General features: G+C 33.8%; 1 pseudogene; it reads left to right on the plus strand.

Annotated features, from left to right (window-relative positions):
* Nucleotides 1–1411: 1411 nt before the first annotated feature.
* LOC148845508 (small ribosomal subunit protein eS28 pseudogene) lies at nt 1412–1882 on the plus strand (annotated as a pseudogene).
* Nucleotides 1883–15806: the final 13924 nt, after the last annotated feature.

The raw sequence follows: 15806 nt of genomic DNA on the forward strand, positions 1-15806 counted from the left end.
AAATACAGTGTAATGATTGATTTTTTAAACAATGGTTCATAATACGCTCAATACTCAATATCAAGCATGTCAGTAGTTCAATGCTTAGTTTTTTTAATACTATACAAACAAAACAAATAAGATAGATTTAATGCTTAAAGTCATTAAAAGGCTCTAACTCTAGGAATTTAGTGTATCAAACACCTTGAAAATCAAGCAATACATATTGTATGATATACATCGACAAACTGTGACATTTTGAACCTTGCTCATAACCAAAGGATTCAAATTTGATTTTTTTAGCAAATTTTAATCTCTTTACTTTTCTTTGATAATCTGAAAATTATGGCTTAAGAGTTGGATTAAGGGAATTCAATCAAATTTACGTGGGTTTCTAATCGGTTGAAGTTTTTAGCACATGATTTGTTAAGTTAAAAATAAATAATAGAAACATGTAAGAGTATACAAATGTTTTATATAATAATCAATAATCATTTATATTTTATATTATACTTTTAATAGTTTTTTTATAATACAAAAATAACAATAATTAATTTTAGATAGGGTTGTTTATCAAACTTAGGTATGACAATTTTTCTCATTTCCATGATCCCTGTGGGAATCTACCCTAAATGAGGTGGGGATGAGGATAATTTTTCCCCCATAGGGGCGGAAATGGAAACATTTTCATCCCTGTTGGTGGGGTTAGGGAGAGCACTCCCTACCCCACGGGGACCCCAAAACCCGTCCCATGAGATCTCTGCTAATATATATCTATATATACGCATATGCTATATATGTATATATGTACACATACGTCTATATGTTAACATTTTTAAAAATATGGTTAAATATGTTTGAATTTTTTCTAATAGGATTGTAAATTTTAATTATTTTATTTTTATTTTTATTTTTTAAATAAAACAAAAAACAAGAACATAATAGTTGACATTATAAAGAATCATGGGGAGTGGAGATCACTGCGGGGATGGGGATCCCCATGGAGATGGGGATATGGATAACTTTGTCCCCATTAGCGGGGATAGGGATGGGACGGGGATAGAGAGATGCTCCTCATCCCCGCCCCGCCTTATTTCCATTCCTAATCAAATTAATAAAATTGACCAACCCGATTTCTAGTATTTCCAACCAAATTTGATTCAACAATTTCCTAACCTACTACATAAATATTGCTTAGTGGTCATGCGTTCAATGCATCTGTTGTATGTTATTATTTCTGTAAAGCAACCTAATAAGGTACTAACAAAAAAATGGAAATTACAAAAAATCAAAGAATTTTAATTCGACTGGAATTGGAATATTGGGATTTGGTTTCTATTTGGATTCTAATTTTCTGTATTGGTCAGACACTCCGACTCTATATATATAAACCCATCCTCGGTCTCACTCACTGTGGTAAGATTCTCTCATTCGGTAGTCATTCTAATTAGGGTTGGTTTTTTTAAATTAAACATTGAATTAATGCTTAATTTTTCAGCACAACCACAACCAACCAGCTGAATTTTTTTAGAAGGAAAACATGGATTCGCAGGTGAAGCTAGCAATTGTGGTTAAGGTGATGGGTCGAACCGGATCGAGAGGGCAGGTGACACAAGTCAGAGTCAAGTTTCTGGACGATCAGAACCGTCTCATCATGAGGAATGTCAAGGGACCTGTCCGTGAGGGTGACATTCTCACCCTGCTTGAATCAGAAAGAGAAGCCAGGCGGCTGCGTTGATGGCATCTTGTTTTTCTAATTTCTTGAGACTGAATCTAGGTAAAGAGGGAATAAATTAGGGTTATTTATTTATTTTTTGCTTTGAGCTTTGAATCATGTAATTTAAGGTTTTAGCCTTTAGGCCTCAGTTTTGTTTTGATGAAGTAGTTTGTGAAGAAGGATTCAGTTCTGATAAATACTTCAAGTTTACTTCTCTCTCCACCTTTCCTTTGGAAATTATGTGTTTTTGATAGAACCAAGTTGTCTGAACAACTAGGCTATGCTTGGTTTGAAGAAAAAAATGGGGAAAGGAAGGAAAAGATGGGGAAATTTATAGAAAGTTTGTAAAGGATTCTTTATCTTTTCCTTTCTTTCCCTACTTTTTTCTTGAAACCAAACACAACATAAGGGAGAGGTTTGAACCATGTAATTTAGGGCTAAAAAATAGTATGTGAATAAGGAGATTCAGCATTTCAGCTCTTGAGGTTTATTTCTCTCTCCGCCTTACTTGATATTGGAAATTGTGTTTTTTAGATAAAAAGAAGAAAAAGGAAAATAAAACTCAATTCATTCATTAGCTCAGTGAAGAGTCTGTTACAATGGTTGAAACCAATCTAGAGTGGACAGTTGGATCGTTCCGCCTGGAACCTGTCCAAGCAACTAGTTTCCTGAATCAGAAATTTACTAAAAACCGTTGATTTTGTCAGCCACTTAGGTAATTGAATTTCGATTCAAATAATGGTTTTTGACTATTTTTTATTTTTATTTTTTTATTTTTTAGAATTTCAACAGGCCATCGTTCGGACTGATGGTCTAACCGCTGACCTGGTGACCAATTTGGAAATTGTGGTGATCGATGATTGTTTAGTGAAGACCATAATATTAAGGATTCATATTAGGGTTTTTAATCTTCTGATTGTAGGGGTTATCATCTCCGGCTCCGCCTGCAAATTTTCTAGCTTAGGCTTAAGTTCTGTGTTCAGGCCTGGCCTGGTCTTTGGGCCACATTAGGCCCAGAAATTCGTTGGCCCAGCAGGGCCCAAATATTTAACCAAAAAAAGAAACGCAGGCAACTTATTGCACACTCCGAATCTGTTACCCACAAAACGTTCCCACATCTCTACCCACGAACCACCACAGTTGTGAATTGGGAGCATCTCCCATTAAATGAAAAGGGAGAAATTCCCGATGCACAGCTGTAATTTCCCGTGGATAAGGATGTGGGAACACCTTGTGGGTAGCAGATCCGACCCCAATGAGCCACGGTATTGCCTGTAGAAGGTATTTAGGAGACTACACTACATATTAAGTAAACTAATGTAAGTAAGCCCGGGTACCAATCGTGACTAACATGAAGCTACTCTGAATAACTTGTCTGGAACATGGGTGCTCAACCAAAGCAGTTAAATTAATGCAATTTGTCCCAAATACAGAAGTCATCCCAAACAGGGCCTAAAGGTTTAGACATCCAGTTTGGACTTGGGCTATGCCCCTTATCATAGTTGTAGAGCCTGACCCAATGTTGATGCGGCATGGCCTGAGATCATATCTCTGCCCCACAGCACATCCTCACCGTATATTGGGAACGTCTCTCGATAATGACATCATTGGGACTGATATTATCATCGAGAGATGTTCCCAATACACTGTGGGGATGTGCTGTGGGGTGAGGATGTGAACTCGCCTGACTCATGATCAGTCCTAAGGTTCAGTTTGGAAGGAATACAAATACAAAAATGTGCAGTGCAAATGCCTACAAAATACAAGATTCTGCATTTTACATATTTGTATTTATACTCCTTCCAACCTAAGCTTGAAGTCCTCCAATGGAAGAGAGATAACTTGAAGAGGAATCACCAAAAATAATACTATCATCCTCCAACTCATGAGCAAAGTAGAGAGACTCTGACAAATGAACCCTTACAATCACAAACCAGAACACCAATAGCAAAACATCTGAGCCTTGTAACCTCATCATAATTAAATTTTCGAAAGCTAGGTGTTGAGGGAGTCCAATGAGGCACCAATTGAGGGGACTCTAACACTTTGATATTGAGATGAATCATAGGATTGGTGCGATTGTTTGATGTAGTGGTAATATCTTATGCTGGGTTGGATTGTTTGAGGGGGTGTTTTAATGCTGTTCGATCTAAGGTATTTTGAACCGATGATGCAGTTAGATAGTCATATCAACTGGATGAGGCCGAGGTGAAAGGATGAAACCACACACTGAGATTTGCAACCAAAGTAAGAGTCAAAGGCCCGGGGAATTGTTTCTTGGATAGGTACTCTGACGCTCAAGTCAATAGGGTAGAGAAGGATGCGGCCTGGATGAGCAAGTTAAGATAGTGCTGGTCCAAGTCAAAGAAAGTGCAAAGAAGTATTCCAAGAGAGTGGTTCCCAAAAGTCCCTTACCTTGAGTAGGGAATATCTACTTATAGTTGGCCATCCGTGTCCCAGATAGATAGGGCTTCTAGGATTGTCGAGATGAGAGCGTTCGTTGAGGTCTTTGGGAGGTTCCTTCTTCCCTAGTGAAGTTCATTTCCTTGTCCGTACAGGACACTCCTTCTTAGTCGTGCTCTTCCATTACACGTGACATTGGCGTGGCCTAAAAGGGGGCGGCCATGGAGATCGCCATGTGACATCCTTAGCCAGCTCAACCATCACCCAATCATGTTCAACAACATGATGTTTTAGTTTTCATTTGTTTTTTAAATTATCATATCAGCATAAAAATAAACCACTTCTTGAACTGTATTTTTGTTTTAAAAGAATAAAAAGCAGGTTGGTTGCTTTATGGAACATGTTTAAATAATCAACGAAATCTATGGTGCAGCAAAATACATGATTGGTTTAACGTAATGATAAGTACACATTGTTAAACATAAAAATATACTTTTGTGAAAAGTGAACCAATAAAAGTAAGCAAATTTTAACGTCATTTGTTGACAACTAGATTTAACGTGCAATTAATATTGGTGAATGCAATATAATTGAACTCTAAAATTCATAAATTCAAGAACGTGTTTTTTTTTTTTTTTTTTAATTTTGGAAATGAAAGCACACATTTAACCAAGAGCATGTTTTCTGTATTTTTGTTTTAAAACCCAATTATTACTTACAATAAGAAAAAAACAGTTCTCGTTGAAGAACGTTCTCTGAATTATTATTTGTTCTCTTCAATGTTTTTGTAGTGTTGTGATGATCATACTGACACAGAACTGCTTTAGGAGATGTTCTCCAATGTGAACTTTTTTCCCTTGCTGCTAGTTCTTAAAATAAATCAAAACTATCTGGTTAATTTGAAAACAACTTGCTTCTAAACATGTCCGATGGTATCTATACCACTTTTTTTATTTGTTTGTTTTAAGAATCATCTTTCAAAAATATGATTTTTTTTTTTTAAATGAAACCAACTTGCTTTTCTTTTCAATTGGATGGAAAGTTGTTAGTATTTGGATGAGACAAAATTAGGGGTGAGCATTTGGTTTATTCGATTAAAAAACGAGTCAAATAAACCAAAGTTTTTAAAACCAAACTAAAAAACTAAAACCGAAACCGAATTGTAGAAAAACCGAAATAACCAAAACTGAAATTTTTGGTTCGGTTTTTGGTTATTTCAGTTAAAACCAAAATTTAATAATATATACTTTATTATATATATTATATATTATGAAATCAAATTATATTATATTATATATAAATATATAATATATTATATAACATATTTGCATATTATATACTGGACTTGTTCAAGGGTCGGGCTTTGGGCCGGGCCCATTCAAATTTTAGCAAAAGCCAAGCCCGAGCCCGACCATGAATAGGTTTATTATATACTATATCTTACATATTATATATTATATATAATAATAGAAAGTTTGGTTAATTTGGTTAGCCGAATTTCTAATTCTAAAAACCAAAAACCGAATTAGCCAAATTGATTTAACCAAAAATCGGAAAAACCAAATTAAAAAAACCGAAACCAAAATTTTTGGTTTGGTTTTTTGGTTTTAACCAAATAGTTCTCACCCTTAAAACAAAATTACTCCTTTTAATAAATGTTTTTATGGATAATATGATCATTGTCTTATTTACGTGGAAAATAATAAAACATGGGTAAACACACTTACCCCGGTAAGTGTCGGATAAATGCATTTACCCAAAATGGCTTCCCAAAATGCTTATGTGGAAACTCATAAAAACATTAATAAGAGTATATTTTATTGCTAGTTCTAATTGGATATGCCATTCCGGACTAAAAGAAATTTTTGTGGTAAGGTATTCCCTATTGCATCTTTTGGGGGAAATTGGACTTTTCTGTTAATATAAAGAAGAACAAATAAAAAAATAAACAGAAAAATACAAATAAAAAAAAATAAACTGCAGCAGCCTATGCATCCTATTCATGAATTTGACATCAATCTTGAATTAGACATGAATTCAGCCAAACAACGCAAGGAGACATTAAGTTTTACAATAACAAAAATACCCCGGCATTGGCATCAAATGTAGGTACATCATTGGTTGACGATTAAATTTTCCAAATACCCTTAGGGTCCTTTCAGTTACAGCTGAAATGGCTGAGTTGAATTGACTTATTGTTTTGTTTTTTAGTGAATAACATTTTTAGAAGGTTGTGGGCAACTTATTGGCTAAAACTAAAGTTGGGTTGATTATCGTATCTTTGAATATTTATTATTTAATTGTTTTATTCGTTGAAAGACAAAACGATAAATTATTCAGTTCAACCACCTTAGCCTTTATCAATCGGCGCCCATTAATTCTTTTTTATTCTTGTGGACCCCAACCGATATTAATTTAAAATGGGAGTTCATACCCTTACGTGTCAATAATGGTAACCTGGCCCTTCGATAGCTGACACTTGTCGATTCAGAAACTAATGGCAATTATTGGATGGATGGGCCCATTTGAAGACGCCTCCTATACCAACAATTCAAGAACGTGTTTTGAGTTTATATTTGCGCCCTACAACGTCCCACAGCAGATATCTATCATGTGTTGCGAACATCTATCGATGATGTATCAAAATTGATGATGTCATCACCAAGAGATATTCTCAATAAACGGGCGAAAATATATTGTAGGACATTGTGGGGTGCAGATGTGATGTCGAAAGTTTTGGGATTGAGCTGATACATAATGATGGTTCATAATATATTAAGGGTCTGTTTGATTGTAGTTGGAATTGAAATCAGAATCAGAATGGGCATCTTTTGGAATCAGTTGGAATGGTCTATTCATATAGTCCGTTTGGTTCAGACAGGAATGGGAGTGAGAATTGGAATATGCAGGAATGAGATTTCATTCCCAAGGGAGAGGTAAGGAATGACCATTCCCTCAAATGGGAGAATGCCATTCCAACAAGAATGGGAATGGAATTTCGATTCCGCCCAACCAAATATTTGGAACTGAAATAACCCATTTTGATTCTGATTCCAGACCCCTATTCCCGTGGCCTAAATATATAACCAACTGAGGACTGGTGGAACTCCCAAAAGAGTCATATAGTCTCGTGGAATAAGCTGTGCCATCCCAAATCTTGTGGTGGATTAGGTCTCAGGCAAGGTGCTAGGATGAATAAAGCTTTATTTAGCAAACAGGTGTGGAGGCTGTTAGCCTCCCAAACAACTTGTGGAGCACACAAATTAAACATAAATACTTCTCCAATTCCAACCTGTTCAATGCAAGAAAACCAAGAAGTAGCAGTTCTCCATGGTGGAGACAAACCCAAAAGCTCCTGTGGATAATCAAGAACGACGAAAACATACAGGCATTCCAAGACTCTTGGGTCCCCACCCTAAATGGAGGGATTTCGAAGCCAGCTCCAAATACTCATCAAAACCTGAGTATAAAAGTGTGTGATCTCCGTAGAGAACACTAATGTGGACTCTACTGTTTGTATGTCGGTAATAAGTTATGATTAAGATTAGTTCTTTATGATAAGAATGAGACTAGTCATTTATAAGATTAAAATTATTCTTTTATAAGATTATGATTAGTCTTTTTTTAGTTTTATCTTATCTTATCTTATCATGCCATGTAAGTAATTCAGTTCTTTTACAAGTATGATACTATATGTATAAATTTAAGAGGGAGGCGGCTATTTCAAACATCAACCAAACTCTCTTTTATCAAAATCTCTTTCTCTCTCTCTCCTCCCTCTTCTTTTCTTATTTTTTTTCTTTTCCTTTTTAAGTGTCTGTTCAATCTTGAACGACTACTCACATTAGTGTTCTCTACAATCTCCTAAGCTCAGAGGGAGCATGGAACCAGGCAGAGCTGCTCCAGTTAGTGGACCAGCAATCAAACCCCCACATAATGAGCATTACACCAAACAATGAGTTAGAGAGAGATACACCTATTTGGAAATTAACCAAGTGGCTAGGTCAGTCGGATTCATTCTGAAGTAAGTTCATCATCATCAACATTCTTTGACTGGAAGCTACTTTCTTTGGAAGATGAGTATTCCATACCGATTCCAACTTTTTGTTTGGAAAATGCTATGGGAAGGTATACCCACGAAAGACAAAAGCCACCACTGGCTAGGTCAGTCGGATTCATTATGTGTGTGGTGCTCAAATGAGGTAGAGAATTTTCATCACCTTTTCTTTCATTGTCATTTTGCACGAGCTGTATGGTGTTCAGCCCAGGTTGGATTAAACCCAGAAGCAATATCAAACCAGCCGGCCCATATAATCCTCTCAAATTGGCACCAAAAACTCAGATCAGCACATTCAAAGGAAGTGGCAATAGAGATCATGGGAAGGAGGTGTATGTTGTTTTATCTTATATGGAATGCAAGGAACAAAAAACAATTTGAAAAATGTCACATATACCCCACAGGAAATTATAAAGAAATGGAGAACCTACATACCACTAGAAGAATGGAAAGACTCGAGCAGCTGTGCTGATGTACAGTTCCCGAAAACCCACCTAGGGGAGTAGCTACCATGCAAATTGCAGGATGAACTTTCATCCTCCAACAGTCATCAAGAGAAGAAACCATATATGAAGGAGCGCTATGCTGGGCAGTCATCCCTTATGATGCAGAGTTAAAGGCACTAATTTCAGGTTTAGAGGCAGCACACAGGCAGAAATTATCTTCGGTAGCAGTATACAGCGACTCCATGCAACTTAAGTCCTTTTTGCAAGACATCACAAAGCCAAAGCTCTGGGTTGAAAAGCTTCATCAGCCGCGGTTAGCCAAGCTTCTGAAAGCTTTTACGAGTCCTTTTTTGTTATATGTAAATAGAACAAACAATCAGGCCGCGCACACCCTAGCATATACAGCCTGTAAATCAGCGATATCTATAGTTCCTTCTAAGAACAGATGGATAGGTCTAACCTTAAGTTACGTAAATGAATGAAGCGGCCTCTTACTCAAAAAAAAAAAAAAACCAAAAACAAAAATATAAAATATTAAAATACTACAAAAGGAAAGGGTTTGGTAATGATACCATAAAATCTTGAAACCAATCAACTAGTATCGTGGCAACTAATCATATGGTATTTAACCAAAATTTATGAAGGGTTTTGATTGATCAAAGCTCTTATAGTATCATGTTTTTCGGGTAGTATAGATTTTTTTCAAAAATAAAATATATTTTAAATATTTAAATTGTAGGATCACCCCTTTAGAAGATTTTTCAAAATTTAGGAGGTGTTTTGTATTGTGGATTGCTTGGTTTTGAAACTTGCTACACCCATTAGGTGTTCTTCTAGTGGTGTAGCGTATAAATGGTTTTGAAACACAAAAATATCCCAATTTCTCATCCACACCAAAATCCTGTGGATCAATACAATGATAAGTAAAAGATCATTAAATTTTATTGAAAACCATAATGATAGGCATCGTTACAAGCATCCCAATGGGAGACGTGAGATGTGGCCTCACTGTTAGAACAAAGCTAGTACATAATTATAATTGCGCCCAATACAATTGATCCCTAATTACCCCTTGCTTAGCTAGTGAACCAGCCAATGCATTAGCCTCCCTCCTAACTCACTTTATACATAAGTTCATCTACTGTGTTAACCGCTGAAACTTCTTCATTTCATTTCTATAACACCAAATCAATAAGTCTGAATCTCTTAGCCAACCTACCACCACCTTGGAATCCCCTTTAATTACTAGGTTCTCCAAGTTCAAGTCTTTTGCAATCTGGATACCTTGTAATACTGCAAACAGTTCAGCCTTTAAAGAGTCTCCAATCTGCACCGATCCTAAATAAAGTGCTAGTATGATCCCTTCTTTATTTCTTATGACTCCTCCAACTCCTGAAAGACTTGGATTGCCTTGACTTCTCCCATCAAGGTTTAATTTCAGAAAACCTTCAAAAGGAGGTATCCACAACCGGCCTTTGTTTCATCTTTTGCACTAAACTAGATACCACTGAAAACCAATCCCTCTAGATATCATCAAAGGAAAACTATTTAAATAAATCCAAAGTTAGTAGCCAATGTATAATTATTATATATAATGTGATAATTAATTGAAATATCTTATTTAAAATTTTTCTAACAATACATTCACACCACAATGAAAAACAACTTATGGAGTGTGTGATGCTCCAAATCATGTGATTTCAACCACACCACAGCAGGGCCCGACAGGTGTAGACACATAGCACCTTATAAAGACCACACCACCAAACACTGCCTTACAAAAGAAATATGTGGACATAAAGAATCCCAATTTCTCAAGATAAAACAACTCAAATGTCAATTTAAATTAATCAGTTTTAGGAATAAGAGGAATACTAAATAGGCTCATAGACTTTGTAGCCTTTACAACACCCCCTAAAGTGGGACTTGGTGTTTAGGAGGCCTTGTAAGGGTTAAGTGCAACATAGTCATAAAGTGAAAACTTCTAAATGATCTTACAACCAATACATGAGAAGACAAGAGTAAAACTTACTCAAAATAGAGTAGCCAAAGGATGCCATTAGCATCTATGTTTTAATGGCAAGATTCCTTCTACCCAGATGCCTCTCTTCTTCAGTTCAATGGGGAGGCTTTCTTCTACTGGGATCAAGAATGATGGAGAGTTTAGGGTTGGAGACCTCCATTTGTAGAGGAAAATATTGGTCATTCACTTATCTATCAAGGTTGGTTCAACAATGGCGTTTGTTGCCAAATGAGTGGCTAGTGAATGAGGTGGAAATATAGAGCTTGACATATTGTTGAATCCAAACCGTCTAGCAATCTCCTACTTGACTTGATCTTGCAATGATTATAAAAAAGCATACATATAATGTGTACTGTTATCTATTATTATTTTGTAAAATCACCAACTCTTTCAAGTGATGTTTTAGAAAAACGATTTTGATGCATGGCCACAAATGAGAAAACCTTCCTCATTCACATTCTTTATGGCATATAAAATGAAACTGGGACAAATAAGATTATTAATATAATATCATGGATTTTAATTACACCTGGTTTATGGAATAATGCCATTCCATGGTCATTGTATCAATGCATTATTCTTCATAGTTCATACCTTAATGTAGAATGACATGTATGATGTGGTCAAGCTTCTAACTATGTATTGGTCTATGTCGGTGCTTTTTTTTTTTTATGTTTTACTTATTTTTTTCAAAGTCGGTTCAGAGGGGACGATTTAAGGCCCAGCTACCCTCTAAACCAGTGGCTGACCCGATACAACCCCTATAGGGCATATCGGGAAGCCACCGACATGATACGTATCGACCGATATGAGCCGATATATGTCAATACTATGAACCTTGGATGTGGTAATAATTTCTTCCACCCTTACGGTTTCTAAATATTTGCTATTTATAACACATTAAAACCTTACAATGGAAAAGCAATTATATGAATAATAAGCAAATGGAACAAAAAATTATACTTTATGGGAAATTGGGAACAATAATAGTAACAATCTAAGTGAATCAAAAGATTTTACAAAACTCACGTGAGTTCTATGCTCGATAAATGATTTCATTGAGAGCCTTTGCTACCTAATATGGAAAAATTGGGTTGAAAGTTGAAAAGTATGAACCTGACTTAACTTTATATTTATACGTATAAATATTATATAAGCATGTATTTATATACTCAAATGGTTAGATATTAGCATTCAATTCAATATGCTCCATGCCTGTGTCAACTATTTAAGTGAGCCCCTCAAGCTCACCCTCGGTTGGGAAATTTTAGGTCTAAAAGAGGATGACCCATTTAATTCTTGTATGATAAGCCTTACTTTTGGCATAAATGTCTCATGATAATACTTGAGGAAAAAGACGGTTCTATATGAAATGCCTTGTATGAATAAAGTTATTCATAGCTAAAATTAGAAATGTATAAAGAATTTTGGCTTTGAGTGAATACATGAAGATCTCATTTCCAACATTATAACCATGGTTGATATCACCCTTTAGTAAAACAAGGATTCCTTTTACTAAAGCCATTAGTGTTTAACTTACACAATAATGTATTTGTGTATGCTTATGTGCACAAATGAGATTGGACTAAATATCACACATGGTATATATAGATGCATTGTTATATATATAATTACATACATATATTGCTATATAATGCGCATCCCTACTTTTGCTAAATGGCTTCAACAAATGCAGAAAAACTACGCAAAATACACTTATCTTTTTTTATTTTTTATCTCGCTATTAATATCATATACAACACATATGCCTTCCTATATACTTGTTCACATAAAAATAATGCACATATATACGTAGTTCAGTTGTAAATGTATTGGAAAAGATTCATGATTAGGGTAATTGGATCATGGGATCATGCTTGGATTGGATTAGTTAGGTTTAACTTCTAGGATAGGCCTTCAGAATTGAAGACCAATTAGTGCCAAATTTAGATTAGGTTGGGTTGCCCAAGTTGTCCCTATATATCTTACATTTCCAATTATTTGGCCAAATTATTTGTATCCTACCTTGTCATTGGTGCTCTAATCTTGCTAACAACTCTACATATCCTCAGCTATTTTAACTTACTTTTTTCTTATAAAAAAGTTAACTTATTTTAAAGCTAAGTTATAGAGTTTTAGCCCAAAATATAACAATTGAGTGCTAACACATCAGTACATTTATGTGTAAAATTTAGTTTTAGTTGCACCATTATAACATACATTGAATCACACATTATTTTGAAGTCTTAGATCAATTGTGTTTTGGTTATTTTAAGAAAAGACAATTTCATCAAGTCTAACATATCTAAAGCCTTAAATCAAATCTTTGGTCTTTTGGAGCTTAACATCAGTTTTTTCAATTCTATTTCAATGGCCCATATTGTCTTACATTGTATTTTATACATACTTTAGCATTGTTGAAGGTGCCAATTGGCTCATTGATAAGGTCTATGGCTAGTTCATTGGGATTGAATCCCACCTTTACCAAGGTTGGTGAGGTTATGGGGTTGGGGATGGGCTACATCCATTGTGTAGCCCCAAGAACCCAAAATAAAAGAAAATATTGTTTTATATTAGGATATGCTAAATATTCATTATGTGTGAAACATATTTTAGAATAAACATTTGTGTTTTGGTCATAACATATGTTGTTTACATGTTGCAATCAAAATTCAGAAAAAAAAAAAAAGCTCTATATGTATAACATTTTTAATGTGCATAATTTTGTCTTTAACTAGCTAAGCTAGTCTAAGTTTATAGGAAATATAGGTCTTGGCTTAGTCCTGAAGTAAGCCTAAAAACATACAATCTAATAAAATAATTTTACATATTTTATCATTTTCTTCATACTTTTGTAATTTTTTTTTAATTTTATCATATTATTATCTTTATTATTATATAATTCAATTACATAAACTATAATTTTCTTTTTATATGAAAATTTATTTCTTTTGTTCTATATTTTTATTGGTATTCAATTTAAATGTATACATGTCACCTGCACTTCATTCAAATTTACCTATTAAATGCACATTTATGCATTTGGTTGGCTATTGCTATTTTAACATAGCCATATTAATTATGAAAGAGTGATGAGGTCCTCTTGTAAGTTGTTACATGTCCATGTACTTAAGATCAAGATCTACTAATGGACGGATCAAATAGCAAGGATTATTCTACCCAAAAAAGTCAAATATATATCTTAACTATGTATTTATGAATTTGAAAATTCATGCATTATTTAATGGTAGAAAGTGCACTACTGCAACTCTAAGAATACGTTAACGTTTAGATTGTTAGAAGTTATTTGATTTTTTTTTTTTTAATTCTTTGTGTAGACGATCTTTTAGGACACGCACTCATATGTTATTGAGCTGTGTTTCTTATTCATAAAAACATAATGGTCAATGAGAAGGAAATCATGGTTCTTTTTATAAGGCATTTTCACTGTAACAATATTCCTTTTATTTAACACAAAAATAAAGAAGATAATTGTTGAGAAATTTTTATTTAGAAAAATACCATGAGAGAATCTTTATAGATTATATCGAGAAAGATCTTAAAAGTCACTTTCTGAAAACATCGAATATAACTTGTCTGTATTAGGTATATTTGTAGAAGGTAAATGACTATATAAGTCCTCTTCTTAGAACCCTAGTTCTTACCTCTGCAACTCTTAAGACATCGATTTCCTTTCATCACTCGAGCATCACATATCTGTAAGCCATATACTCGATTCTCTGTTTCTTTAAAGTTTCTTCTATTTTTTTTTTCCTCTTAAAGGTTTAGTGTTTTTTAGCAAGTTTATTGTTTTTTTTCCTCTTGTAATTTGATTGTAGATTGTAATCATGTGGCGATCCTTAGGTCGACATGTTTCACCTTCTAAGGGAACAGGTGCTTGGTTTAATCTTTTATTTCTTTCTTCTTTGGTCTTGATTAATTTACGTTAACTACGAATTTCATTGCTGATATCCACTATTAGATCTAGCTAGGAAACATATTGTTTTTAGGGATTTTATAATCTTGATTCTTATATATTGTAGTTTTATTTGAAATATTTTCTTCCTATTTTTCCATGCATACTTACCTTTCTTATGCCTAGGGCTTATCTAATGTGATACAAGTCTAAGACTAATTTTTTTTTTTTAACCCCAGAATTTACTCTCCACTATCATGATTGGAGACTAATCCTTTACATTTGTTAGGAATATAAGATATGCTAAGTGGGTTTAAATGACCATGTTTTCTTGCCTTGATTAATATAAACTACTTGACTTGGACCTACTCCTTTGTATATTTTCTACCCAAAAAAATGCCTTAGAATTGGAAACTTTGGAGCATAAATCTTGATGCATGCTTTATACTATTCAATGCCAAAGTTCAACCATAAATTATGATTATCAAGGTGGTGCTATTTATAATTTGTTATAATATTGTATTCATGTTTTATTGTTTATATAATTTTATAATGTTATACAATAATTTTATTATGTTATTGTTATATAACTTCGGTAAAGGTTTTTCTAATTGTTATAAAACTCTATTAACTCCAATTTCTATCTACATCATATTGTGCCTACCTTACTTGGGTTTCCCTAATTGTTAGAAAACTTTACGAGGTCCAATGTTCTAACTTAAAAAATGCCCTAAGAATAACTTATTTTAAAAACTTACCAAGGTGTTTTAAGTTGAAATTTGCCCTATGGATACACTTTTACCAAAGGAACATGTGTATACTATTTATTTAGCATTTAATTTTTATGTAATATATATTCTTTATAAATATTTTATAATTAGAAAAGATCAATTAATCTATAACTAAATTTATAATCCTTTATATTTACACTTTATGGAATTTTGCAACAAAATTTGTTTCCTACCAAAATTATTGATTTTTTTTCAGTAAAATGGAAAAGAAAGTTTATGGGAGAAATTAATTTTATTCCTTTCGTAAAACAAGAATCCTACAAAAGAGGGAGTTAGAAGAAGTCCAAGAGATACAAAAGAATATGAAATAAAGAAAAAAAATAAAATTAATAAAATAAAAGTAAATGAAGAAATGAACTATCAATCATCAAGTAAATAAAAACAAAAAAAAGAGAAGTAAAAGGTGTGTTTTCCTTAACTTTAATAATCTTGAAATGGTTTTAATTATTTGAATTTCCATATTTAAATGAACCA

The sequence above is a fragment of the Nelumbo lutea genome, chromosome 7, assembly GCF_056320005.1.
Source record: "Nelumbo lutea isolate HS-2025 chromosome 7, American lotus-T2T, whole genome shotgun sequence".
NCBI classification, from domain to species: Eukaryota; Viridiplantae; Streptophyta; class Magnoliopsida; order Proteales; family Nelumbonaceae; genus Nelumbo; species Nelumbo lutea.